The following is a 27,183-nucleotide window of genomic DNA, read 5'->3' as shown; positions in this document are numbered from 1 at the left end:
TACCGCCAACGATTCATGCCTGAAAACACCGTGGCTGTCATCAGTCCTCAAACGACCCACTATGTCAAGCGTCAATACTCGGTCAAAGCCCTACGTTGGTTACATTACTTGTGCGACAAGGAAGACAAATGGATTCAGCATGCCCGCAACGGAGGAGGCGAAAAGACCATCGGAACGTATTCGGTCGATGGCTGGGACTTAGAAAACCCCAAGATCGTGTACGAGTTTAACGGCTGCTTATTTCACGGATGTCCCGTCTGTTACCCTGACCGTAGCACTAAAAATCAGTTTTTACAACGAACCATGGAAGACTTGTACCAGGACACTTGTCAGCGGCGCCTAAAGTTAGAACAGCAAGGATACCAAGTGGTGGAAATGTGGGAACACGAGTACGATCACCGTATGAAAACCGATCCCGAGTTTAAACGCCTCGTGGAAAGTTACCAGTTCATGGACCCGTTGAACCCGAGGGATAGTTTGTACGGAGGAAGGACCAATGCCACCTGTTTGCTGTACCAAGCCGACGAAGAGAAAGGAGAAGAAATCAAATACTTGGACGTGTGTTCGCTGTATCCCTACGTGTGCAAATATTGTCGCTTTCCCGTAGGGCACCCGCAATTGCTGACGGAACACATCGACCTGAAAAACATTCGACAATACGAAGGCTTGATCAAGTGTAAAGTTTTGCCTCCCACGAACCTATACCATCCCGTCTTACCTCACCATTGTCAAGGCAAACTGATGTTTCCCTTGTGCCGTACTTGTGCCGAAACGTGCAACCAGGACCAACCTTGCCATCACAGCCAGGAAGAACGGGCCTTGACGGGAACCTGGGTCAGCGTGGAATTGTTCAAAGCTCTGGACATGGGATACCAACTGTTAGAAGTGTACGAAATTTGCCACTTTCCCAAGACACAACAGTACCACAAGGGTGACCCTACTCAGAAAGGCATTTTCGCCGACTACGTGGATGCCTTTTTGAAACTGAAACAAGAAGCCAGCGGCTATCCTTCCTGGTGTCACACTCCCGAAGACCAAATACAATTCAAAGAGAAATACTACGCACAAGAAGGAATCTCTTTAGACCACATCGAAAAAAACGAAGGCAGGCGATCGTTTGCCAAAGTGATGTTAAATTGCTTGTGGGGTAAAATGGCACGACGACCGTGTTTACCCAAGACGGAATATTTGACAGAACCTTCCCGCTACTTCCAGATGATTCACGACAAAACCAAATACATGAAACACGTGGACGTCGTTCGAAAGGATTTGATCTTGGTCAATTACGAAGAAGATCTGGACTTTGTACAAGACGACCCTTTTGGAAATGTCATCATTGCGGCCTACGTGACAGCTCATGCTCGCTTAAAATTGTACGAAGCTTTAGAACTGTTAGAAGAACGCGTCCTGTACTTTGACACGGACAGTTGCATTTACATCCATCACCCGATTCAACAGCACCCTGACATCGAAGGAGACCGTTTAGGAGCCTGGACAGACGAGCATCCCGACGACAAGATTCTAAGTTTCGTCAATGGTGGTCCCAAAAATTACGGCTACGAATACCGGGACAAACAAGGAGAAGTGCACACGACGTGCAAAGTGAAAGGACTGACTCTGAATCATCGTACCAGTCGAGTGGTCAACTTTGGGGTATTGAAAGAAGCCTTGCAATCGGGAGAGGATGGAAACTTTAAAGTGACCACTTATCAACCGAACAAGATTGTACGTTTACCCACTCACCACATCGTCAGTCGGCCCCTGGAAAAAATCTATCAAATCGTGTACCAGAAGCGAGTGAGACTTCCCAATCACTTTACGTTGCCGTACGGTCACATCGATATTGGTCAGCATATAAAAAGGGACAACGTCCAAGACCAATAGTTCATTGTTCATTGAAGTAACTTACCATGTCGTTGACGAAGAAGAAACCAGATTGGTTAGGAGTCAAATGTTGGACATCGCCGAGACCAGGGTTCTGAGGCTTGGACACAAGAGGTCGCCCAGTATGCACGAGAGTTATTCAAGGAAAAAAGTTACTTTTCAACCTGTGTTAGTGACGGTGCCAGAAGAACCCGTCACCCAGGACAGGACTGTCGTGGACAGGCCTGAAAGACCCTTTCGGGAGGACACTTGTGTGACCTTACCCCCTACTATAGAACTGGTTAGAACTTTACCCAAAACATGTGGTTGTTGTACAGACGCTTGTTTTTTATTCCACGTTCATGTGCCTTTTATTCTTGTACTTAAGCCTTTGGCTTTTATGTATTTTTGTCTTTCGTATTCATGTTTGAAAAAAACATTCAATAAACGTGTTCTGAAAAAGTATATAAACTCTTGTCTTGTTTGTTTTTTCGTGTCACAAGTGACATTCCTCACACCATGGCTACCTCTACTGTCTCTGCTCCCTCTTCCTCTACTGTCAAAGTCATCGACGAACACTTAGATCGTGCCAGTTGGGAGGCTTTGTATCTTCGCCATCCCTTTAACATGCTCATTGCTGGACCTAGCGGTTCTGGCAAAACTGAATTCGTCAAACGTTTGATCGAACATAAACATCATTTGATCGATCGACCCCCTCAACGGATCGTGTGGTGTTACAAAGAGTGGCAATCGGCGTACAGCCTCTTGCGAGAAAGTCAAGGAGATTCCATCGTGTTTGTGGAAGGCATTCCTAAAGAAGACGACGGCATCGTCTCTGACTCCCGTCAAACCCATTTGGTCATTTTCGACGACATGTTAGGAGAAGACGAAGAAGAAATTAAACTGTGGTTCACGCGCAAAGGGCATCACCGTAATGCCAGTGTCGTTTACATCACCCAAAATTTGTTTCAACAAAGTAAAGCCCATCGCACCATCAGTCTCAATGCGCATTACGTGGTCTTGTTTAAAAGCCCTCGAGATAAATCGCAAGTGCAAGTCTTAGCCAAACAGTTAGGAACGCCTTGGCTGACTCAGGCGTACGACGATGCCACTCAAACGCCACACGCCTATTTACTCGTCGATTTGAAACCTACGACTCCTGAGGATTTGCGATTTCGTACCCACTTGTTTCACCACTGGTGCCAAGACGGAGGGCCTGTCCTGTACACGTCTCCGTCCTCGACTTCATTTCACTCCTCATAAAAAAATCTATAAAAACCTCAGACCCTTTTTCGTCTGTCTCACACAGTGTGAACATGACGTCCCTTCAGTCGCATCTTCCCGTCAAATTGATTCGTGCCTTGTATGGCATCAGTCGAGAAAAAAATCCACAAACACGAGCTCGTGTCTTAGAAGCTAGTCTCAAAGAAGTCTTACGATGGTTCACGGTGACGGCACGTCAATTACTCCAAGGAATCATTCAGATTCCTCATCAAACCAAACGCTTTTTTGATCGAAACAAAGTCGCTTTGGTCCAACTGGCCGATCCCCGCATCGACACTCAAACCAAAAAACAAATCATTTTGAAACCTGGAGGGAGCGGTACTCTAGGAGGGGTCATCATTCGCTCACTCTTAAGATGGGATCCTAATGCCCCCAAAGTTATACCCAAGACAAAAGTCCAACGAAGCCCCAAGAAGAAAAAGACCAGGTCCCCAAGGAGAACTTCTCCAGTGGCAGGACCCTCCTCTGACCAGACACCACCACCACCCCGGAAAAAGAAAAGAAGCCCCCAGAAAAAGAAAAGTCCACAGAAAACTAGTCGCAAGAGAGGCACTTCAGCCAGGACGCAACCTTACACTCGCAAACCACGACCTGCCACGGCGGTGACTGCGTCTCCGGCAGCTTCACGTTTGTCAACTTCTCCGTTAATGACACCCAGAACTGAAGAGTACTTGGAGACGTTGATCACACCAAGAACTTCTCCGTTGATGACCCCCAAAAGAACTTCCCCAGTGGCAGGACCTTCCAATTTAGTGGCAGTGGCTGCTGCTCACAAAGTACCTTCTCCCAAAATCAAAGTTCAAGAAAGATCGGGCATGTTACAAAGTTTACTGGATTTGTCCAAGCAAGAACTGGCTCGATTTAGTCCGTTACGTACCCCTGCACGACGTGTCATGCCTGTCCTCAAACTAATACGACGTAAATACAATCAGTGGCGACGCGTTCCAGTATAAAAAAGGCCTGTGACCAAGTCGGGTATCAGTGTTTTTTGGTGCTCCTGAAGACTCAAAGATGTCACCCTCCAGAAAACCCCAAGGAAAGAAAAGAAAAGGACTGCCACCACGTTTAGCCAAACATGGGGACATGTTATCTGTCCTGTCCAAAGCTTCTCCACCCCTACGAAAAAAACTCATTCAAACAGCCTCCAAAGAGGTCATCGATACCGTGTGCGAATGTTGTTTGAACGTTTTGAAAGGCACGATCCCTTTGTCCAAACACCAGAAACAATGCTTAGGCAAACATCGTCACGTTCTTCGCCAAATGGTTCAAAAGAAAATTCCCATTCGTCAAAAAAAGAAGATGTTAGTGCAACGTGGAGGTATTTTACCTCTCTTGTTAGGCCCCATACTGAAAGGAGTCTTGGGAACCATGTTGGGAGGACTGGTGGGAGCAAGATAAAAAGGCCTCGGAAGTTCCAAGATCTCAGAATCGACCCCTGACAACCCCATGGAAGGACGAAAACTAGCTTTAGTGCCTTACAAACGATGGATGGAATACCATCGGTGGCAAGAACAACACACCCCGCATTTACCTCCCAATCCCCATTTGAGCGAGATGTCCCAGTTACAACACGAATTGCAGTCCTTGATGGATCGCCAAGATTTGTCCGAAACAGAAAAATCGCAAAAGTACGGTCAACTCTTGCAACGACTGCAACTCTTTCACCAGAAAGTTTTAGACGAAACAGCTCTACCCACTCTGAAAGATTTTAAGACCTTGATGAAAAGTCCAGCACCATCACCAGTACCAGTACCAGTACCACCAGTACCCGTGACCAAGACAGAAAAAGGAGAAGAAGAGGAAGGGTTTCAAACACCACCAGAAAAAGTACGCAAGTTAACAACACCACCTACCTCCAGAATTGGGGATTAAAAAGATGATGGCCACCCCTTCTTCCTCACAAGAGAAAAAGAAAGTGAAGACAAAAGTGAAGACAGAAGTGAAACAAGAACCGATATCCCCCGCTCAGACATCCTTCTCCTCTTCGACACCTATTGCTGGCCGCACACGCAAAGCATTGCAATCCAAGAAAATACCCCAAGAGAAAAAGAGTAGCATCCTCCAAGAGTGGGTGACTTATTAACACACCAACCAACACAAAAAATGGAAAAAGTCTTAGCCAGCATTTACTACGATCCCTCCCATCCTGCAGGTTATGCAGGAGTTCAAAAATTGTATCGTGCTGCCAAAACTCGACTGAAAAGTCTCCGTTTACCTCAAGTGCAACGATGGTTACAAGAACAAGCTACCTACACTTTACACAAACCCATTCGACGCAAGTTTGCCAGAAGTCGCACCCGAGTGGAAGGCATCGATCATCAATGGCAAGCCGATTTAGCCGATGTCTCTCATTTGGCCAGCTACAATCGCGGCTACAAATATTTGTTTTGTGTCATCGACGTCTTTTCCAAATTTGCCTGGGTCGTGCCCTTGACTTCCAAATCGAGCAGCGAGTTAGTGCGAGCCCTGCAACGGGTGTTGAAACAAAGCGGTCGTCACCCTCTTCGATGGCAAACGGACAAAGGCACCGAATTTCTGAACCAAGCTTTCCAAAAAGAATTAAAGAAACGTGACATTCATTTTTTTACCACCGAGAATCCCGAAACCAAAGCCAGCATCGTGGAACGTTTTCAACGCACTTTGAAAGAACGCATGTGGAAATATTTTACGCATCACCACACTCTGAAGTACATCGACATCTTACCGCACCTGGTGCAAGCGTACAACCAATCTTACCATCGAAGCATCGGATGTGGCCCGCAAGACGTGACTCCCGACAACGAAGTGTTGGTGTTTGAGCGCCTGTTTGGTACGTCCCCGACGAGGGCTGTCCCCAAGAAAAGTGGAGAGTTGGCCGTAGGAGATTGGGTGCGCATTGGCAAAACCAAACGCACTTTCGACAAAGGTTACTTACCTAACTGGACGACCGAATTGTTTCGCGTCACTGGACGAGTGCATGGCCGTCATCCTGCCGTCTATAAATTGGAAGACATGAACGGAGAAGTGCTCAAAGGAACGTTTTATTTGCCCGAGTTACAACGTGTCACCAAAAAAGAAGACGACGTGTACGACATCGAAAGCATTCTCGAACGCAGAACCCGTAAAGTGGTCAAACGACGTGTCAAAGAAGTCAAAGTATGTTGGAAAGGATATCCGCCCAGTTTTGATTCTTGGATCGACGCTTCGCAAGTCATCGACTATAAAAAGAAGTGACCATCATGCCCTTTCACACAGACGCAGCTACGTCGACCACTCCTCCTTCACCCAGTTCTTCTGTGCAAGATTTACAAAAAACAACCCTTGTGGGTGTGGTGTGGAGAACGTGTGCCTAAAACGCAAATCGTCCTTTTCTGCCAAATCTTCGTGGTGTATTGTGTCATCGGGGCAGCCATCGCCAATTTGAGTTTGCAACAAGGAGACAAACAATTGTGGACCATTTTATTGAGCAGTTGCATCGGTTACCTGCTTCCTAATTCCTCCCTGAAATTCACCTCGAACGGGAACCACGGGAACCTTGTGTCCAGTGCCAGTGCCAGTCACCACTCCAACCACAACCAGAACCCCATTTTGGGCGGAGACACGCCTCTGACGTCCACTAACCCCTCGGACAGCCACAGAACTCTGGAATTATGAGTCACCAAAACCAATTTTACTTAACCTTACCCAGTGACAGTTCCATGGAGGTGTTTCCCAAGAACACGTTGTGCTGTTACACGTCCAAATTACCTCAAGCCATCCCCTTAGATCACGAAGCCCATTGGGAAGTGGCTTTAGTAGAAATGATTCACCCGACCCAAGTCCTCAATGTCCTTCCCAATCAAAATTTTTTTGATGTGGAAGTTCATGACGAACAATTGCAACAGTGGATGGATAGCAATGTCAAATATGACAAGAAAACCCGTACACAAAAGTACACCACCTATCACTTGTTCATTTCCCCAGGCTATTATTTTAGTGGTCAACATTTGGTCAGCACCATAGCCTCCAGGTTTAATGCCGTGTTTCTGAAAGCTTTGGAGCATGTTAACAAAAGTGTCACCATGGAGTACCACAAAACAGCTCGTCGCTTCTTGATGAAATTTGAACGGAGTAAAATCCTGTCCATTTTATTTTGTCCTGAATTGTATTGGGCGGAGACATGAACCTGAGAATCAGCATGATGAAGAAAAGCGAATTACCCATCGTTTACGACAACGAGTCTTTTAGCAAGTTATTTCGTGCCCCGGTAGAACTGAACCAAGGACTGAATTTGATGTTTGTGTACTCCGATGTGGTGGAGTATAACGTGGTGGGACACACCTCCGTACCGTTACTGCGTGTCATTCCTTTCAAAGTGGATTCTACCACGAACACTGACGAGGAAGGTGGAAACACTTACCACGTCCACCGCGAATTTGTACATCCTCACTATTTGCCTGTCAGTAAGTCGTATTTGGACACGGTCAACATTACTATAAAAGGAGATTTGGGACAAAATATTCCATTCACCAAAGGAAAAGTCACGGTGAAACTCCATTTTCGAAAACGGTTTTCTCACGATTCGTAAGTCATGTATCCAGTGTACCGAGGGGTTGCTCGACAGCGAGGACACGGTTTACGAGATATGTTAAAATCGGCCTTTCGTTCGGTGGCCCCGGTGTTGAAACCGATGGTGACACGCGGATTGCACGCCTTGAAAGATGCGGCACTGACGCAAGGCAAAGAATTTCTCCAAAATGTCATCATCGACAAACAAAACCCTAAAGAAGCCTTCATGAGGGCAGGCAAAAATGTCTTGCTGCAAACGGGCAAAGACATTTTGGGTCACCGAGAAACACCTATAAATGCCCTGCACGCTACCGAGTCAGGCATTCAGCAAGGACAAGGCAGAAAGAGACGACGAAGAAAACACCCTTTCACCAGACTTCAAGCTAGAAAGGCCAAGAAAAGAAGAACCGTTCGAGACTTAGACGTTTTCGATTATTGAGAAAAGAGACAAAAAAATGATGCACCGAGAATCTTGCGCTTTTTCCAAGACGGAACTGGATCTGTTTGCCATGCCCCCCACCATGATGACGATGCAAGAATCCCAGTGGGTGGAATTTCACCCCGTCTCCTCACTGACCGATTCCGCTCCCATCGAGTTTGAAATCAAAGGACAGCCCGAAGATTACATCGATCTGAATAGCAGTTACTTGTACCTGAAAGTCAAAATTCTAGATAAGACTGGAGGTGCTATAGACGATGAAGCAGTAGCTCCCGTCAACAATTTCATGCATTCCTTGTTCAGTGGAGTGGACTTGTATTTGTACTGGTCAGTAGCAGCATGGATACTTACCCTTATCGTGCCTACCTGGAAATCTCTTGACGTACGGAATAGATACCAAGAACACTCATCTCAATGCCTGTGTGGTATGGGAAGCTGACGAACCTACCAAGTTTGAAATATTGGAAACTGATGAAAAGAAAGACAACAATGATGGATTTGTAGAACGAAGAAAGAGAATCACGGGAGCCGACACAAGTTTAGAACTGATGGACCGTTTGCATTTGGACATGTGGTTGCAAGAAAAGTATTTGCTGAACGGGGTGGATGTCTGCCTGGGACTGAATCGTAGCAGTGCCGCTTTCCATTTGATGGCTGATAGTGACGGTTACAAAACCAAAATCCTAGAAGCCAGACTCTACGTACGCCGTGTGGAAGTGTTACCTAAAGTGGGAAACGACATCAGTCAGACGTTGAGCAGAACGACTGCCAAGTATCCCATACGACGCGTGGAAGTGAAAACCTTCACCATTCCCAAGGGACAGCGATCCATGATCGAAGATCATCTGTTCCAAGGACAGTTACCCAAACGTTTGATCGTTGGTATCGTCGAGAATACAGCCTTCAACGGAGCTGCCGAAAAAAATCCTTTCTACTTTCAACACTTTGGCGTGTCCAAAATCGAAGTCAGTCGCGATGGCAAGACCTTGTGTACCCGACCTTTCGAACCTGACTTTACCAAGAAGAATTACTTGAGATCGTACTTGTCCCTGTACGAAGCCACCGGACAGTTAGGAACCAATACCAGTCACGGTATTACGTACGAGGATTATGCAGGAGGCTACGCTTTGTGGGCTTTCGATTTCACTCCAGACCAAGGCAGCGACGAGGGACATTTCCACCCTATAAAATCCGGCCAGATTCGTGTGGAAATTCAGTTTAAAGACCGAGACCCTGATGAAACGGTGAACGTCATCCTGTATGCAGAATTCGATAATACCATAGAAATCAACAGTTTGAGAGAAGTCATCCTAGATTACTAGAAACCATGGAAGACTGTTATCCTTCTTTACCTAGTGGAGAAACTTTTCGTGTTGCATTGTTGTTAAAAAATGTTAGAGTTGTTGTTTAGTGTTAAGTGATTTTTGAATAAAAAATGTTGTGTTTTGAAAAAATTGTTTGATGTTATATTGTTGGATTATTGTTAAAAATGTTAGAGTTGTTGTTTAGTGTTAAGTGATTTTTGAATAAAAAATGTTGTGTTTTGAAAAAAATGCCTTTGTCTTTTGTTTAGCTATAACAATGTTGGATTGATGCTCTTTCATTTCTTACTATCCCTCTCATGACACTCACTAAACGTTGCGACTCAAAAACCGTGTGGGGGATGTTTTCCTTCACGTCCGCGCTTTGACTTTAAGAACCGGGTTGTTTCCAGTCTAACCATCCATTGTCGACTCATCCTCCTAAAAAGATGTGCTCCAAACTAGCTAAACTCAACGAAGCCTACGTGAATTTGCATAGGGTCAGACACAGTCTGATACCGAAGCCAGAAGAAATAGAGAATGTGAGAATGTTAAAAATCACTGAAGACCTGATAGAAGAGCTCTTCAGAGAAGAAATGAACATGGAAAAAGAAGAATGGACAGAGAAGTACAGACTTCAGAGACAGCAGCAACAACAACAACAAGAGCAGCAGCAGCAGCCTGAAGCTGACAGAGGCTTTGTCGATTGTCGTATCGACACCAAAGAGTTCTTCTTCTCTTTCCGAAGAAGCAGACCTATCGCCAGAAAGTCTATCCTCAGAGGACATCGCATTCTTAGAAACTAAAAAAGAATGCCATAGCAAACAAAAAAAAAACAGCCCTTTTCAGGGCTACCCAATACTCTAGAAAAGAAATAACAATCGATTTGCCAATGTGTGTAGGTAGAGTAGTGTGAAAATAAACACTAACTCTTTTTTAAAAAAATGTGAGGGTATGTGTTTGTGTGTTTGTGTTTGTAAGTGGTTAAGTAAGTTGGTATGGATAGTAGATTAAAATGATGTCTTTTTTTTATTTGGTGTTTGAGGTGTAAATTTGGGGTTAGATTGGATTGCTTTGCGTATGTGGATAGTCTATTGAAGTGATTTATAAAAAAATTTTAAAATAATGATGGGTAGCATAAAAAGTGAGTGAGTGTTTCTTTTAGGTCGGCGCGTTGTTTTATGGTCATGATCTAGGTAAGATCAATTTTATGTTTTTAGGGGATGTTTTCGTTCACGTCCGCGCTTTCACTATAAATTGAAACTCGTTCGGCAGTCCAGCTACCCTTGTTGATTGATCAACACCAAAAATGAACACGAGACTGGAGAAACTGTTGGAACTTCATGTGCATCTGGAATATGCCAGGCGCATATTAAATGAACTGGCCGCGGAAGCCATTGTGGAGGAGGGAAGGATAAGAGAGGAGGAGGAAAGAAGAAACAAAGAAGAGGAGGAGAGAAGATATAAAGAAGAAGAGGTAAGAAGATACAAAGAGGAGGAGAGAAGATACAAAGAAGAGGAGGAGGAGGAAAAGGAGAGAAGAAGAAGAAATTTCAGAATCCCAGAGAGCGAAAATTGGGATTCTGAAGCGACATATCCTGCCTCTGTTCTCTCCCCCAAAAAGGTAAAAAGTAACTGGGGGACAAGATGTGTATGTGGCGCTAGGCCTGGAAGGTGCCACCATTAACCAGGTGTCCATGAAGTTCCAAAAAAAAAAAAAAACAGCCCTTTTCAGGGCTACCCAATACTCTAGAAAAGAAATAACGATCGATTTGCCAATGTGTGTAGGTAGAGTAGTGTGATTATAAACACTAACTCTTTTTTAAGATAGTGTGAGGGTATGTGTTTGTGTGTTGGTGCTTGTAAGAGCTCAGGTATGTTTGTGGGAATAGTAGATTATGGGTTTCTTTATTGTTTCTTAGCGTAGGTGAAGAGTATAGTTAGGGTTCTGTAAGCGCTCACGTACGATTGTGTGGATAGTAGATTATGGATTAGTTTACTGTTCTTAGCGTATGTGTTTGTGTGTTTGTGTTTGTGTGTTTGTGTTTGTGTGTTTGGGTTTGTGTTTGTACCCGCTCACGTACGATTGTGTGAATAGTAGATTATGGATTTGTTTATTGTTCTTAGCGTATGTGAAGAGTATAGTTTGGGTTTTGTAAGCGCTCACGTAAGATTGTGTGGATAGTAGATTATGGATTTTGTTTATTGTTTCTTAGCGTATGTGGAGAGTATAGTTTGGGTTTTTATTATATGAAATGAGAAAGTATAGTTTGGGTTTTATTATATGAAATGAAAAAGTAGGGGGATGTTTTCCTTCACGTTCGCGCGTTGTTTGGTCATGATCTAGGTAAGATCAATTTTACGTTTTAGGGGGATGTTTTCCTTCACGTACGCGCTTTAAGTATAAGAACCCATAGTATTCGTCGTTCAAACCATTCTGCAAAGAATAAAAAAAAGAAGATGGCTTCTAACCAAATGGACAAAATACAAACATTACAAGACGTTTTAGACAACTTAGGAATGATGGAGCAGATGTTAATAAGACTGGTTGAAGACCATTATTCCTATAGTCCCCATCGTGTAAAGATGGAAATTAATAACTTAAAAAAGGTAAAGGACAAGATTAGTGGTGTCATGAAAGAGATAAAGGAGGAGAAGGAGGATGAAGAGGAAAGAATAAGAATAAGCAAATGGAACGAAAAGATTGAAAAAGAAGAAGAAAATGAGAAGAGGAAGAAAGAAGAGGAGGAAGAGAAGAAGAAAGAAGAGCAGGAGAAAAAGAAAGAGAAGAAGAGAAAGAGTGTTGGAGATAAAATAAGAACTTGGTGGAGAAAAAGAAGAAATTAGAAGCAGAAGAAGAAGAAAACCCAAAGGCCCTTTTCAGGGCCAGCCATATTTCTCGAAAAGAGATAGCCTTTCCATTGCCTACCCCTTTTTTTAAATTTAAATTTAAATTTAAATTTTAAAAAAAAATCCCATATTCAATTCCCCTTGTCCCTAGACAAACCCAAACTCTATTCCCATGTTAATTTCCCCTTGTCGCTAGACAGACCCACACTATAGTTCCATGTTAAATTCCCCTTGTCGCTAGAGTGACCCACGATTTTTCTCCATGTTAATTTCCCTTGACGCTAATCTGACCCACGATTTTTCTCCATGTTAATTTTCCATTGTCGCTAGAGTTGCCCAAGGGGTCTTGTAATGCTAATTCCCCTTGACGCTAGGGTGCCCCCATTTACTACTCGCGTGAGCCAGGTGTGTTAGTTAGCTGACACAATAAGCTTCAAATTGGTAAACTAAAAGTCTAATCTGTCTCGGGGACATTTGCTTAGACTATTCCCTTCATTCAGTATTTTCATTTCTAGAGATGAAGCAAGTTTATGAATTTTGACACAAATGCACGAAACAAAGAAATAAAAGCAAAAGCAATCCCACTGCAGTCCAACACCTGTATCAAGCATAATTGCTCTATGGCATGGGTTTTCTGGAATGTGTTTAAAGGAAAAATACATGGGTAGCTTATGATGGTCGATGTACCATCTCACTGACAGCTTTAAATTGGTAAAGTCACATATTTAAACAATAAATTAAGTGGAGTTTTAGTATCAATTTCTAATGTTATAATTTGAAGAAGAAAAAAAAAACAATAGTGCAGAAAGAAGAAAATATATGTGGGCATGGGTGCCCGCACATACAGGAAAAGGGGAAGGGGCAGCACTCTGCCCCCCCCCCCCTTATCCCCTAACATAACAGCTTACGACTTAACGTCTGCTCCCTCCCCATAATGCTGTGGGCGCACTGTATTTTTGAAGTAACTGGAGAGAGAGAGAGAGAGAGAGAGAGCAGAGGCGTAGGGGGGGGGGGCAGGGAGGTATATATGTCCCCGGGCGCCAAGGTACGGGGCGCCAAAATGAGGCTTACAACGTTACATTATAATAAGTAAACAAGGGTAATATTCAAAAATGTGATTAAACGAGGAGAGGGCTGGGGCAACGCCTCTGAGAGTAGTACATCATTGCTGTACATTTTAAAAAGTCATGATGTTCTTATGGTAATTGCGTTAAAACTTACAAAATCATACCTTCTCATGTCCATATTATATCCCAAAAGATCCATTTCACTCTAACGGAATAGAATATTTTGTTTCTGTTCGATTATATTATAAAATAACTTCATATACTTATCATATTATCGGGCCACTGCACTGTCTTTCTGCGTACTTCCCGTCACTTTCCGGTATATTTCGCGAATAATACCGAGACTACAATTGCCCTCAAACATTCCAATCGACCTTACCTGGGCGACCATCGCCAAAACTAATTCATAATTTGTTCCCCTCTCACTTTCCTTTTTTTTCACCCTTCCCCTCTCCACTTCACCCTCCTCCATCTATATCCGAAACCCTCTATGACCATTTGCCCAAAACCGTTCCTTACACTTTTCCGAACTTTTCCTTCCTCAATCAAATGAATCACCTACGTCGGCCTCCTGCCTCATTTTCACACACGTATACCGAGCAGTCGTCGTACGTGGCAACTTTCTTTCCACACCACCATATCGTTACTAACAATCGCTTTCACTACAATTTTAAGCAAGTTTCTTCATCTTTTTTTATATCCATTGCATGCACACGCTCACTACCCACCCATGGGTGCCCGAACATTGGGGGAGGAACTTCCCCCTGCATTTTCACCCGTGCTTGTCCCACTTCCCCTTCGCACCGCTCCGGTGGCCTGATGGTTAGAGCGTCCGCCTCGGATGCGGGAGGTCGTGGGTTCGATCCCTGGCCGAGTCAAACCAAAGACTTACAAAAATGGTACTAACAGCTGCCTCGCTTGGCGCTCAGCATTAAGAGGTTAGTGTTAGGATTGGTCGGCCTGGTGTCAGAATAATGTCACTGGGTGGGGACATCATGCTACATGTCTGCGACATGATGCCCCAGTGCTAGACATCACTATAAACTGCCACATTGCAGACATCGTAACGATATGACTGAAAAATTGTTAAAGCTACGTTAAACATCAAAATCACATCACATCACACCCACTTCCCCATCAAGGCTTCTCAAAATAATTCTATATGCGCCGCTGTATCTACCCTTGGGCCTTCTTTCACAAGCTAATTAGGAAACATACAATGTCAAGATGTACCTGCCCAAAATCAGTTTAGCTTTTCACAACACGTTGCTTGAGGACAATAAGTTAATGCAAATTTCGTACAAACAAAATCGCTACAGACGTGCATCTTCCTTCTTCGTAAACAACATAATACCCATAGAAATATTTTCATTTATCTAGTATTTCTGTCATATATTCTTCCTAAACTTGGCTGCTGCTATTTATAATTTACTGGAACTCCACATAGAGCATCCATTATTTCACCACCACCATCTAATTTTGTACCTCCTCAATGTTATAAATCTATGTAGTATCCATTTTTGTCATGTCAATGATGCATAATGAACATGCGTAATGATTGCAGCAACTTTTCAAATTGTAAAATACAATGTTGACTATTTTTACTTTTCTCTTACTATCCAATCTAAAACAAAAAAGACCTATGCAATCAATCTTTAGAAATTTGTCTAGGTATATGTAACTATTTAATCAATTCTCCTATACATTATAATGGAAAATATATAATTTTCTACTTTCATTACTTCAGTTTCTGGCGTAGTGCATTTTACTGTTTGTAAAATTAGGAAAAATTTATGATCTGCCATTAACCCAATACACACACACACACACACACACGCACTTGCTATTCAATATAATATCATTTATCATCATGATTTGTTTCAGTCATTGAGAGGAAAGGGCTATAAAATCAAAAATAACAACCAGAATAGGCATCTAAAAAGATTTTCACAAAAGAAGAGGTGCTAGGAAAGGTATAACACATCACAGACTTGTCATTTTATTATCTTTCTACTCCTAGGAAAGTGGACTGGGGGTATCTTCAGTTGGTCTATTTTTATTAGTCCACTAGCGACATTGACAGTGTGTGGTAGGGATATCTTCCATTGGTCTAATTTGATCAGTCCACTAGTGACATTGACATTAGGATGGGGGTGGGGTCTGGTATATTTCATTGGTCTGGTTTGATCTATCCACTCATGACATTGACAAGGTGGGGTGGGGTAGGGTATCTTCCATTGGTCTGTTTTCATATGACCACTCATCACATTGACAAGGTGGGGTGAGGTGCCCTGGGACTATCTTCACTTGGCCTGTTTTGATCTACCCACTCATGAAATTTAAAAGGTGGATGAATGCAAAAGTACTTAATTATGATAAAGTGAGCAAAACATGCCAAAAACCTCCGTTACTTCAGTTTTGTAGTATCTTTTGTTGCAGGTAGTCCAAGACTTTGAAATTATCAAAGGCAAACTGTCAAACATAAACCGAGCCAGTTTTCATCTAATAGTATACAAGATATATAAACCCTAATATTTATATCATATAACTTACATATTACAATACTACTTGTATCATATCCCACTGTATTAGAGGGCCTCAAGGGGGAATAGTCCCTGACTAATGAGTCACCCTTTATAAATAAAGCATTATTATTATGATTATTATTATTATTGTTATTATTAAATGACTTCCTGTCTTACATTAATATTTATGTAGTACTGTTTGATCATCACACAGTTTATTATTACATCAAGTATAAAGTTGTAAAATATTAGATGTAAGCACTTAGAAACACGTTGATTCAGCTAACTCATCCACTATCCTGTGAATACTGAATTGGCATTATAGCTTGTATATTATTTTTTTTAGGTTTGTCATTTTTTGGATCTCTTTACCATTTTTCTCACAACACAGTCATTTTCTAACATTTGGTTTCTTCACAAAACAGCCATCTTTCTTATGGCACACATGCAGCAGTCATTTTCTCAACAACAGCTGTCTTACAACAGTGATTTAGTTACAACACTCATTTTCTCACAAGAGTTGGCTAAGATCTCAAGACTTTTGAAACAAGAAAGATACTGTCCAATATGAAAACTGATGGTCAGATAGCAAAGATGTGGAAAGTTCCTTAATTTTAATTTTGTACTGATATATTTAAGTATATTTATTACTATTTGGATACAGCATTACAGATGAGGCCCAAAAACAATTCTTTAAAAATCTATGTTTCCTAATGTACTGGTTTTGAAATTAGTATAGGTAGGTAGGTAGACTAACAAGTAGGTATCCACTTTTATTTTCTGACATTACTGGTAGCTACCAGTAATGTCAAAAAAGAAAGACTGAGAATACTTGTTGGTCTAGGTAGGTTAGTAGGTAGGTTGGTATCTTTTTAAATTAGAGAATATTTTCTTTTTCTTCATTAATACTGGAGATATTTCATCGTATGGTACAAAAAACGGCTAAATTATGTCGTTTCTGTACCACAAGATGAAATATGGCTGGTATGAACATAGGAAAAAAAAATTTCACTTTTATTACATATTTTGGGGGTGTTTTTAGACTCCAATCGGTTTCTGCCAATTCCCTTGGTTAAAAAACAAAAACAAAACCTAACCACCAGTATAAAGCTGGGAGTGAGGGTAAATAGTTCTCAAGAAAGGTCACATGATTCATTTTTACTTTTCACACTTCATTGTTTCCAAATGAAGTATATTCTTTGATGAAACTTCTTAAAAATATGGTATGAAATGTTAGCTTTGAATGTCAACAGTGTCATTTAAGTTTTATTTACACATAATGCACACAAGAATATGCACACTGAACCGTGATTACTTCGGATCCATTTGAAACATGGAACCAGTAGGCCTATAACAAGTATAAAATTCTGACAATAGGAGCATAAGCTGAACTATGAAGTGTTGAGTATGTTAGCTTTCGGAGGAATTATTCTGAATCAGAGTTTTTTAATGGGTGTGTTCTTCGTTTGGCATGTGTTGACGACTGCGCCATCCAAATGTGAAGTTGCTTTGTGCTGATGGATGTTAAGGGCTGTTGGTAATTCACAATTCAACACAGGTGGGTGCAGGATGGTACTCTAGCGCTGAAGAAAAGGCTAACGCATTATGGCAATATTGATGTCCCATTTATTTCAGTTAAGTACCTTGCACCATTTACAGTGTGAAAGAATAACTTATACAGGAATCTTACGGTCTTTGAAGGTCTTTGACAATTTGGGAAAAATGAGGTTGCATTTTCAAGACCTTGAAAAGTTTGGGAAAATTGAGCAGATTACCCTGAGGCCTTGAACAGTCTTTGAAAATTGAAATACACACAGACATTTTAAATTATTTCCATAATCACAAATAAAATTGTCCAAGGTTGTTAGATTCGTATGTAGTCGTTTTGTGGTCTTTGAATGTTTGGGAAAAGTCTTTGAATTTATCATTCAGAATTCTGTATGAACCCTGTTATAATAAAACAGTTCCATACTGTATTTTGTCCACAGACTTTGATGCAGTGTACAGTAATATGGAATGTAGTGAATATAAAATGCCACTGACACTTATAAATAATCCATGTAGTGGCAAGGAGAAGTGGATTTTGAATAAAACTTGGAGAAATTGAAGATCAGCTGTTTTTCTGCAAATAATGTTTGCACACAAGATAGATTCTAGTCAGTCCTGAACAGCATTGACAGTAGTTCTCAACAAAAAGGCATGAAAGCTTGTGTAGGCTTTAAGTATTATAGTATGATAAAGACAATAACACAATTCTCCATGTATTTTGCTAATCATAATGACATAATGCTAGTCACAAACATTTTGATGTTTCCAAAAATGAAGAGCTAGAGTATTAATTTTCTCTGCACGTCTTTTTGTACATGCTGAACCGGTAATTCAATTTTCTAAACTTGATTAATTATTGAATCTTGAGTTTAAATCACCAACCTATTTCTTGGTATTCTGATAATGGGTTAAAGGCAAAATGTACAAAATGACTTTGGTCTGGTACTTTCCCTTTATGTAGGCTACCAGCCACATTTAGCAGTCTCCTTTTGCTTCTGTAGCCCCCATGTCTTTGCAAATGATAAAAATTAATTGATCCAGCATTCAAATGTCAGCACAAAACAACATAAATAACACGTTTTAACAAATATAGACAAATGTAACTAAATGACCACTAACATGTGCATAATTAATTGTATAAATGAGTGTCAAATGCATGTGGCCTATTCAACAGAATCCGTGGTAGAAAAGCTTGTTTTAACTCCGATACTTTTCTGTTCATGAAGCCATGATTGATTTTTTTTGCATTGCACCAAACTGAAGCTATGGGCTTAAATAGCGCTGTTATTTAGGCAGTAAGTTAGCGACCTAACAAAATAAAAATATCAAGGAAACTATCTTAAATTGTAGGACTTGTGTGTTGGAGACACTAGTAGGTAAAATTATTCACTCTTTCATAATAATTTTCTAATTGACTTTTGTTGATATTCATTGAGCTAGGAGTACTGTTTATAGTCTCAATATTTGTATGTACTCTTATTGCATATCATGAAATGTTGGGATGTTGTATTCATTAAGTTTTTGTAGTAAATGCTTCCTGGCAATGAAAAAAGAAGGTAGGCCTAGAAATGGAGAATAAAAGCTTAAATACACAGGGATAGTTGAATTTGAAAAATATCAGATTTTACAATCTGAAGATTCAGGTTCGAAGTCTGATCCCAGTTTCAAATATGCTTTTTGTTTTCTAAATCGGCCACCCACAACAGTTTAGTTTCAGTAGAAATAATGACACGATAATCAAGTAGTCCTCTTTAATTCATTATTAATTTTGTGTATGTTTTTTTAATTTTATGATTTTATTGTTAAACTGTAAAATTGGGATATCTTGCAATACACTAGTCTGAGAAGAAACACTACTCAAATGACTTGTTTAAATTAATTGATTGTATTTATGAAGTCAGTATTTTTAGAAGAAAAATATTTACCTTTAAATTATACCGACTTTTTGGGTTACACAACAATTGTACCTGTATGGCACAAGGTTCTTCCTGTAGGTTGAAGATGGCTTTTAAGTTCTTTCATTATTGAATATACTTTGTTGGCACCCATTTGCAGATTTTTGTACCATGCCTGGCCAGGATGTGGAGCTGATGTGTTCACTGTCAGGAGAAATGGACTGTCCAACTTAAGCATCTCCTTGGGTAGCTTGGATTTATAAAAAAAAAAAAAACTCATACAGGGTCACTGGACAAGAAGAATTATCTGCTATCGAATATGCCCAGGGTTTCACTTTTCTACCATGTCTGAGATTAGAGGTATGTTTCCATATGTCATTCTTGTATTCTTGTGTTTATATTCGATTCTTCTCCCAAAACCTTTCCTCTGACGTCATTGTCACCCCACCTTAATTCATGTGTCTAAACTCCAGCTTTCATTTCAAAATATGCGATGCATGTTAAGCTGCAATGAGTTTTGAAGAGATTTGGGATTATCAGGTCATAGTTCTTTACATTGATACAAAGCATCAATTTTTGCATCAGTAATAGTTTCTGTTGCATTTGTGAGTTTTTCTTTCCCCATTCCAGTCAGTTGCTTAATTTTAAATTTAAGCACTTCTCTGCATTTGCTAAATCGAATATCATTCATGAGGGAAAAAACTTTAAGTTTTCTTTCTCATATGCCTATCAAATGAGGAAAGTTGCTTAGAGTTGATGGCTCAAATGCAGTTCCATTTTTCCTTTGGACAGCCAGAAAGAACATCACAAGATGGTCATTTAGCCAGGAGGGATTAATTCCCTGTTCCTGACCTCCCCAATTGACTTTAGGTATGTTGCAAAGTTTAAGATCATTTTTTCTTTGATCCTTGTGTTCTTATTTTCCTACTCTTCAAAGACATTGTTCACTTCTGTCACTGTCAGTTTCCAAAACCTGAGATTTGCTTCACAGTTCCATCTTCAGTGGATTCAGTTACATTAAAATCAACACTTGAAATTATTTAATCTACTTACCTCTATGTCCATTTCTAATTCAACAAGCACCAGATCATCAGCTTGTGCCATATTTGGTGGTGCTCTAAAATTCGGTATTTTGCATATGGTTAAATATTTAATTAAAGAAAAAGAATTTCCCTGGATTTCATCACTGATTAGACTGGCTTTTTAGTACAGACCTTGTATATCTTGGGTATTATTAAAAGAACTTAATTCAACTTCATTTTGGTGTATGATTGATGGGTGTAATTTGGGTTCTAGATTTTACAGCTTGGGCTCATTTCAGAGTGCACCTACCAAAAATATGGATGGCTCCACTTTGTCATTTTCATTTCCAGGACTTCAGAGGTAAATTGTAAAAAAGGGAACCAATAACTTCTTTTACTTTTCAGATATTTTGTAATTGATTCATTGCACTTTTCAAAGCTGGTATTGCCTACTTTGGCAAAATTAACTTTCTGTTTTATCAACTGCTAAAGTTAATGTACTTTTGACTAATTCAGGTTAATTTATCAAGCACATGGGAGCAACCATTTTGGTCTACTATGTGCTCCACTAGTACAATATCCAAATAAATGTCAGCCACAGTACATGAAAGTAGCAATCTGGTTAAAATCAGATCTCCAGTATGTTTGGTGAAGATCTGAGATTGACCACTTAGGAGTCGTGTTCTGGTGACCTGTGTTATTACCATAATTGCTAATTTTATCAGCCAGTCAGATGAAGTCTTGTATCTTCGTGTTTGGGAGACTTGTTTTGTCAATATGGCTGAGGAGCATCAATGTGTACTGAACGATTTTATTCACTTTAGCATCTCTGAAAGCTGCATTCCATTGGCTAACTCAAAGGTTATCAGAACATGACCCTCAGCGGCCGCTGTCAAATCCAAGTAGTCCAAGAGCTGGATGACATCATGGAAATTCTCTTATATTTTCATAAGGATATATTTTTCACTGCCTAGTATGGAAGGCTCTCAACATGAAAAGCTGATAAAAATCTCAGGCGATCATGTCATGGATTGATAAGGCACAGTTTGCTGTAATTTCTTTCTCAGCTAAGGGACTGGCCATTTAATATTGGGGGGATTGTCAGCTAAGGGACTACCATTTAATATGGGTGTGTGTGTGCGTGTCAGTCTTGTCCATCACTGGATTAAAGACATTATATTTTGCAATGTGTGAGAAAATAAATAATTTTCATATAGATTTCATGCAGGTATGGCTCGATGTAACATCGTTTAGTTTGCTAGGCCCACTGGTATGTTGATTCCATACTAGGTGGTGGCAAATTCCTTTTTTTTTTTACCTGTAGCCATTTGGCTCTGATCCCACTCCCAGTATAAGTGTCCAGATATGATAAATGGGGTGGAAATATTCAGAGGAAACTTGGATTAGTAAAGAGACCGCCATTTCTTAGAAGATAGTTTGTAGTCTAAAATATTGCATTTCTGAGCTGAACTTTGATGCAAAACTATTGCACTGTGACATAGGGCTTTAAGTATTTGTTTCAAATCATGCATAGCTTGCAAAAGATATGGGATATTTTTGTTCCATGTATTATATATTAAGAAATGGTACGAGTCCCTGTGAGTATCAATCCAGATTTGTTAACGGGTTTGTCACATTACAAGTTGACATATTCAGTGCAAGACTGAGAGTCAAAAATCACCTTGATGTCAAAACTGGGGATCAGACTGAATTAAAAACAATCTTTGGTATCAAAAGTGGGGTCAAATTAAAAATTTGGGGGTCTTTGAAACACAAATGAGGGTAAAGGGAAACACTGTTATCATATGCTGATTTTAGAGAGCATTCCATCCTTGTTTATACAGTATATAATTTTGAAGGTCTTTTTTGTCAACACTGAAATCAACCCTTTTGTAATTAAGTCTTTTTGAATGGCATATTTTTTAACATATTAAAGGTTTGGTTATTGTTTCCTCATCCCAACTTAACAGCTCAGCAACATAAAGTTAGAAGTTTTATTCTTGATACTGAAATGACTTTACATGCCAATTTATATAAATCTAATTTGTCACATTTGTTGGCAGTATTGTCACATTTGTTGGCAGTATTGTCACATTTGTTGGCAGTATTGTCACATTTGTTGGCAGTTATACATTTTGTGGTTAAGTGCACGATCATAAATCTGACAGATATTTGGGTAAGTCATGAAATAGAAACTTCTGTTAATTTTAAAAATGCAGGTTTTAGAAGTTAAATGTTCTTTATTTACATTTAATAATGGTCATATGTGAACTTTAAAACATTAAATTACATCCTGGAAATGACCTGGAAATTTGTTTTTAAAAATGTGTGGGAACCAATGGTGGGGGCCATTGTACCCCACTTTTTCCACCATCTGAAATGAAGACTGCAATGTAATAAATAGAATGTTTACAAACCGGTATGAAGGATAAATGTATATAAAAGATGTCATGTATAAACATCTTACCAAAAACTCCACATTTCAGAAAGCAGAGTAGAAATTATCTACTATACAAATAGAGATTTTTCTCATTTTTTTCTACTTATAACAGGTGATGGGAGAAAAGATTCACACAGCCAATGTGCCTAATACTGTACAGTAAAGAACCAAGAAGATTTGTATCACTAGAGGTGGCAGACAGGCATGAGAGACATCTAAATTTTGTGGGTTAGTGACAGAAATCAACAATGAGGGAATTCAGCTCAGGGTAGTAATTACAAACGTAGATCCTCAGATATCAACCGTCAGGATGAAGAATACTTTCTCATATAATTTTTCAAAATCCCCATTATGTATTTTTGATGTTTTCCTTGTCAAAAAAGACATAATCACTTTTTTCATACTGATTTTACAAGCTTACCTTGATTCTAGCAGACTTAACATTGACATTTGTCATTATTTGTCTTCATTATTTAAAGCAAAGAAATAATGATTACCAAGAACATGAGACTGTATAATGACTAAAAGCAAATAAAAGCAAAACTAACCAATAATGATGTAGGGAACACAAGTAAACAAGTCTTCTGCATGGATCCTTCTATGCAAAGTTAGCATGTCTCCAAGGTGATGTGTCTAACCCATACTCTCATACATGATCTGATGACATGAGAAGTCCATTTTTTGTCTCTTTCTATCAATAGGCGTTGAAAAATACAAGCATTTGAAAATCAAGCACATCCTAAAATCCTTAAATTCCTGATGAGTATTACAGAAAAATCTCTCAAGAAGCTTTCATGTTATGATAGTAAAGGGAGATAATTGTTTTTCCTGGATGATTTTGACTTAAAATCAACAGTTTCACATGCTGCAAGTCCATCAGACTTCCAGAAAATATTCAGGGATGTTCTACATGATATCCTTATAAATTCTTCTCCAAAATTTGACCAGTACAAGTTACCATGAACATATTCACAACACAGTGCAAGTTGCCATGAACAGATATTTACAAGATCGTACAAACTACACTGTACCTAGAACACAGATATACAATAGACAGTACAAGTTACAATGAACAGAAATATTCACAAGTTATTTCATGTATCACATTCTTTCAAAAATGGAAGAGAAGTTTTATGAAAACTATTTTATTTATAAAGTCCACTGTACTTTCAAAGGAAGATAAGACAATTGCTCAACTGTTTCTTCTTGACATTGTGGGTAAACTTGTAAGCCAAAGACTAAAAGGAAAAAAAAATTGACATCATGTGTGAACTTTTAAACCAGAGATTGGAGAAAGAAAAGAATCTTGATATTGTCTGTGAACTTTTCATCCAGTCTTAAGAAAGGAAAAAATCTTGATATTGCGGATAAACATTTCAAACAGAGGCTTATGAAGGCAAATAAATAATCACCAGAGATTTTAAGAGCAATGTATTCTTACTTGCATTAGTAGGTACAGTTTTGGAATCCTTGAATACCAGACACAATAAGATGTTTGTTTAAACTGTCTGGACTTTTTTTCTAAATTACACCAGTAGGTAGGATCAGTCTGCAATCCTTGAGTACCAGACACAATAAGACATTTGGTTTAACTGTCTGGACTTTCTTCTAAATTACACCAGTAGGTAGGATCAGCCTGCAATCCTTGAGTACCAGACACATGAAGACATTTAGTGTAACTCTCTTGACTTTTTAAAAAAAATGAAACAACAGTCCTAATCTGTGTTTCTAATTATGATAAATGGTATGAAAAACAAAACCAAGTTGTTTTAGAATTACCAGTTAAAGGAATAGGGAACATACAATTAAAGTTGTGCTTATATTACTCATTTGTTGCCCAAGATAAATTAAATAATAATTTGGGGCGACCCTGTTACACCGAAAAATATTTACAGTACATTATAGGGAATGAATTGCGCAAGCGTTCTGATATTTATATTTGTCGAGTAGAAACGAGGCTGAATAAACGTGACATCACAGGATCTTTTGCAGCTATCGGCCATTGCTCAGCATCCTGTTGATCCACTGTGCTTGAGAGTAGGCAGCTTATTAGTCTTTGTATTCGAGTTTTTTTTCCAAGAATCTTCCAAAATGCCTCACTGTGCAGCGTTTGGATGCAACAACAATTCGACAGGTAATTTTTTCCGATCTCCAAAAGACAAAATCCGACGAAAGGCTTGGATCCATTACTGTCACCATGAGAACTTTGAGCTGGTAACGCATAGACTTTGCAGCCTTTGTTTTTCAAAAGATCAGGGTGAAGTTGATCCAGAAAGACGTGCAGAATTGGGATATTTAAGTGCCAGGGCAAGACTTAAGCCGACTGCAGTACCAGATATTATTCTAACCCTAGGCCTGGGGGAAGATCTACCGACAGATCCAAGTGGCAGCAGCACCACAACTGTCAAACCGAAACGAGTAAGAGGAGCCTATCACAAACGGCGGAATGCAGAGGTAAATAAATATGTTGTATGCACTCTAATTTCCATCAATGTCATGACCATAATGTAATTGAAGTATTTAAACAATAATATCTGCATAAAATAGAGCTTTGTTCATCTCAGATTCCCATGCTTCTCTAACATTATCACCACCCCACCACCCCATGTGCTGCGGAGATTGAATTATTGCGTACACTATATATTTACCTCGGAAAGAGTTGTTTATGACGCTAACGTTAGAGTAACAGTACACTGTATTTAAAATATAGTGGAATGCATAATTTCATGTTTTTCACTATCACCTGAGAAATATGAGCCTTAGGCTATGACATAGGATAAACTTCTTTGTGCCCCCCCCACTTCCTTTTCCCATTTTGTGCAGCCATAAATGTAATGAATCAGTTGTTGCCACGTGACTACTCAAATGTTTCAAAGATACTACATACATACTACAAATGCTTTTTCTTGTCAATAATAGTTTTTTTTTCCTTCAGGTTCTGCATCAAGCAATGCATAGTTACATTGCAACTTATGTGCTTGATACATCTGCAAGTGCATGTGCTCTGGTAGAGATAGATGATGCTGAACTCAGCATACCAGCTTTCATACCAAGTCCTCAGGCCCAACCACAAAAACTAACACGAAGTGTGAAAGTTCAGGCTAAATTAGATCCCACAAGGTGTCTGAGTCTGGCAGAATTGATGAATGTGTGTAGATCATGTTGTTTGCCCTCCCAGATGTTTGTGAAATTTTCTCGAGGAACAATGATCACAACAAATTCAGTTTGTGTCAGTGGGCACATTTCAGAATGGAAAAGTCAGCCCTGTGGTGGAAGAATGCCATGGAGTAATATGTTTACTGCAGGAGCAATATTTTTCTCAGGTATCAACTGTGCAAAAGCTTTGCTCCTATTTGAGGGAATGAATATGCGAAGTTTCAGTAAACGTACATTTACAAAGCTACAAACATCATATATTGTACCTGCAGTTGAAGTGGTATGGGAGAAACAACAAGCTTCCTTAATTGAAGAGCGCACTGGAAAGCAAATAATATGTGGAGGTGATGCTCGTTGGGATTCCCCTGGGTTTTCAGCCAAATATGTGGCTTATACTTTGACGGATTTGGAGGCCAAGAAAGTACTTGACATCAATCTAGTACAGGTACAATACATGGTTGTCATAAGAGCGTTATGTGAATGTCATTATTATATTGTATACAACTTTTAAGTTGGCACACGAAAGAGGGAGGCAGAAAGATAGCATTTAACTTTGAGTAGAATTACTCAATTGTCAAGGTCTTTTTAACATTGGTTATTCCACTAGCACACCAAATTTCAATTGTGTATAGCTAGCACTAAATGTTGATTGGGTTGGTTGGTTATTTTTTTACCAGAATATTATACTTTTGTATTATAGTCTGTACTTTGATAACATAGCTGTATCAAATTTTATCAAGTTGAACTACCTCAAGATAATGCAGTTAGATCAATTAAATGTTAGCACAAGTGATTATTAGGTTACTGGGAACTAGACTTGTTGTTTTGAAATAGTCAGAGATACATATTTAGACTGCTCAGCAAATTTTAATACCTGCAAAGGCTAGCCAATGCCACCTGCCTTTTGTATCCTTGAAAGTGCTGTTCAAAAATATTAATCAACTTTGCAAATTGTGCATTTTCTTTCTGTTTAAGAGCAACGAAGTTAAAGGGTCCACTCATATGGAGATTGAAGGTCTGAATTGAGGATTGAATCACATTATTAATGATCATGGGTTGACCATTAAAGCCCTTGTTACAGATCGGCATAGAATGGTGCAGAAATATATGAGAGAGCAGCGAGCAGATATGAAACACTATTTTGATGTATGGCACTTGGCAAAAGGTACATATATAGATATGTGTTGTAATAATTAAATTGAATTTAATTGAAAACATTGTCATTTTCTTATGGATGATATTCTCTTGCAGAATTATGCCTTTGTT

General features: G+C 39.7%; 1 protein-coding gene across 7 annotated transcripts in view; it reads left to right on the top strand.

Moving 5' to 3' along the window:
• LOC149775596 (uncharacterized) overlaps positions 1-27,183 on the top strand; it is a 36,350-nt gene that overhangs the window by 6,735 nt on the left and 2,432 nt on the right. Inside the window, exons 1-5 of one of the 7 annotated variants that reach the window (XR_016416450.1) lie at positions 14,346-15,304; positions 19,460-19,659; positions 22,874-25,215; positions 25,697-26,362; positions 26,893-27,082. The gene's annotated coding sequence lies outside the window, so the exon portion shown is untranslated. Of the gene's footprint in view, positions 1-14,345; positions 15,305-16,350; positions 16,460-19,459; positions 19,660-22,873; positions 25,216-25,696; positions 27,083-27,183 lie in introns of those variants that run through there. The other 6 variants (XR_016416447.1, XR_016416446.1, XR_016416448.1 and 3 more) reach the window with 6 other exon arrangements.

The sequence above is a fragment of the Sinohyriopsis cumingii genome, chromosome 19 (genome assembly GCF_028554795.1).
Source record: "Sinohyriopsis cumingii isolate HCF-2022 chromosome 19, ASM2855479v2, whole genome shotgun sequence".
NCBI lineage: Eukaryota > Metazoa > Mollusca > Bivalvia > Unionida > Unionidae > Sinohyriopsis > Sinohyriopsis cumingii.
Note: the sequence above shows the minus strand (reverse complement) of the source record. Positions and strands in the feature narration are given on the sequence as shown.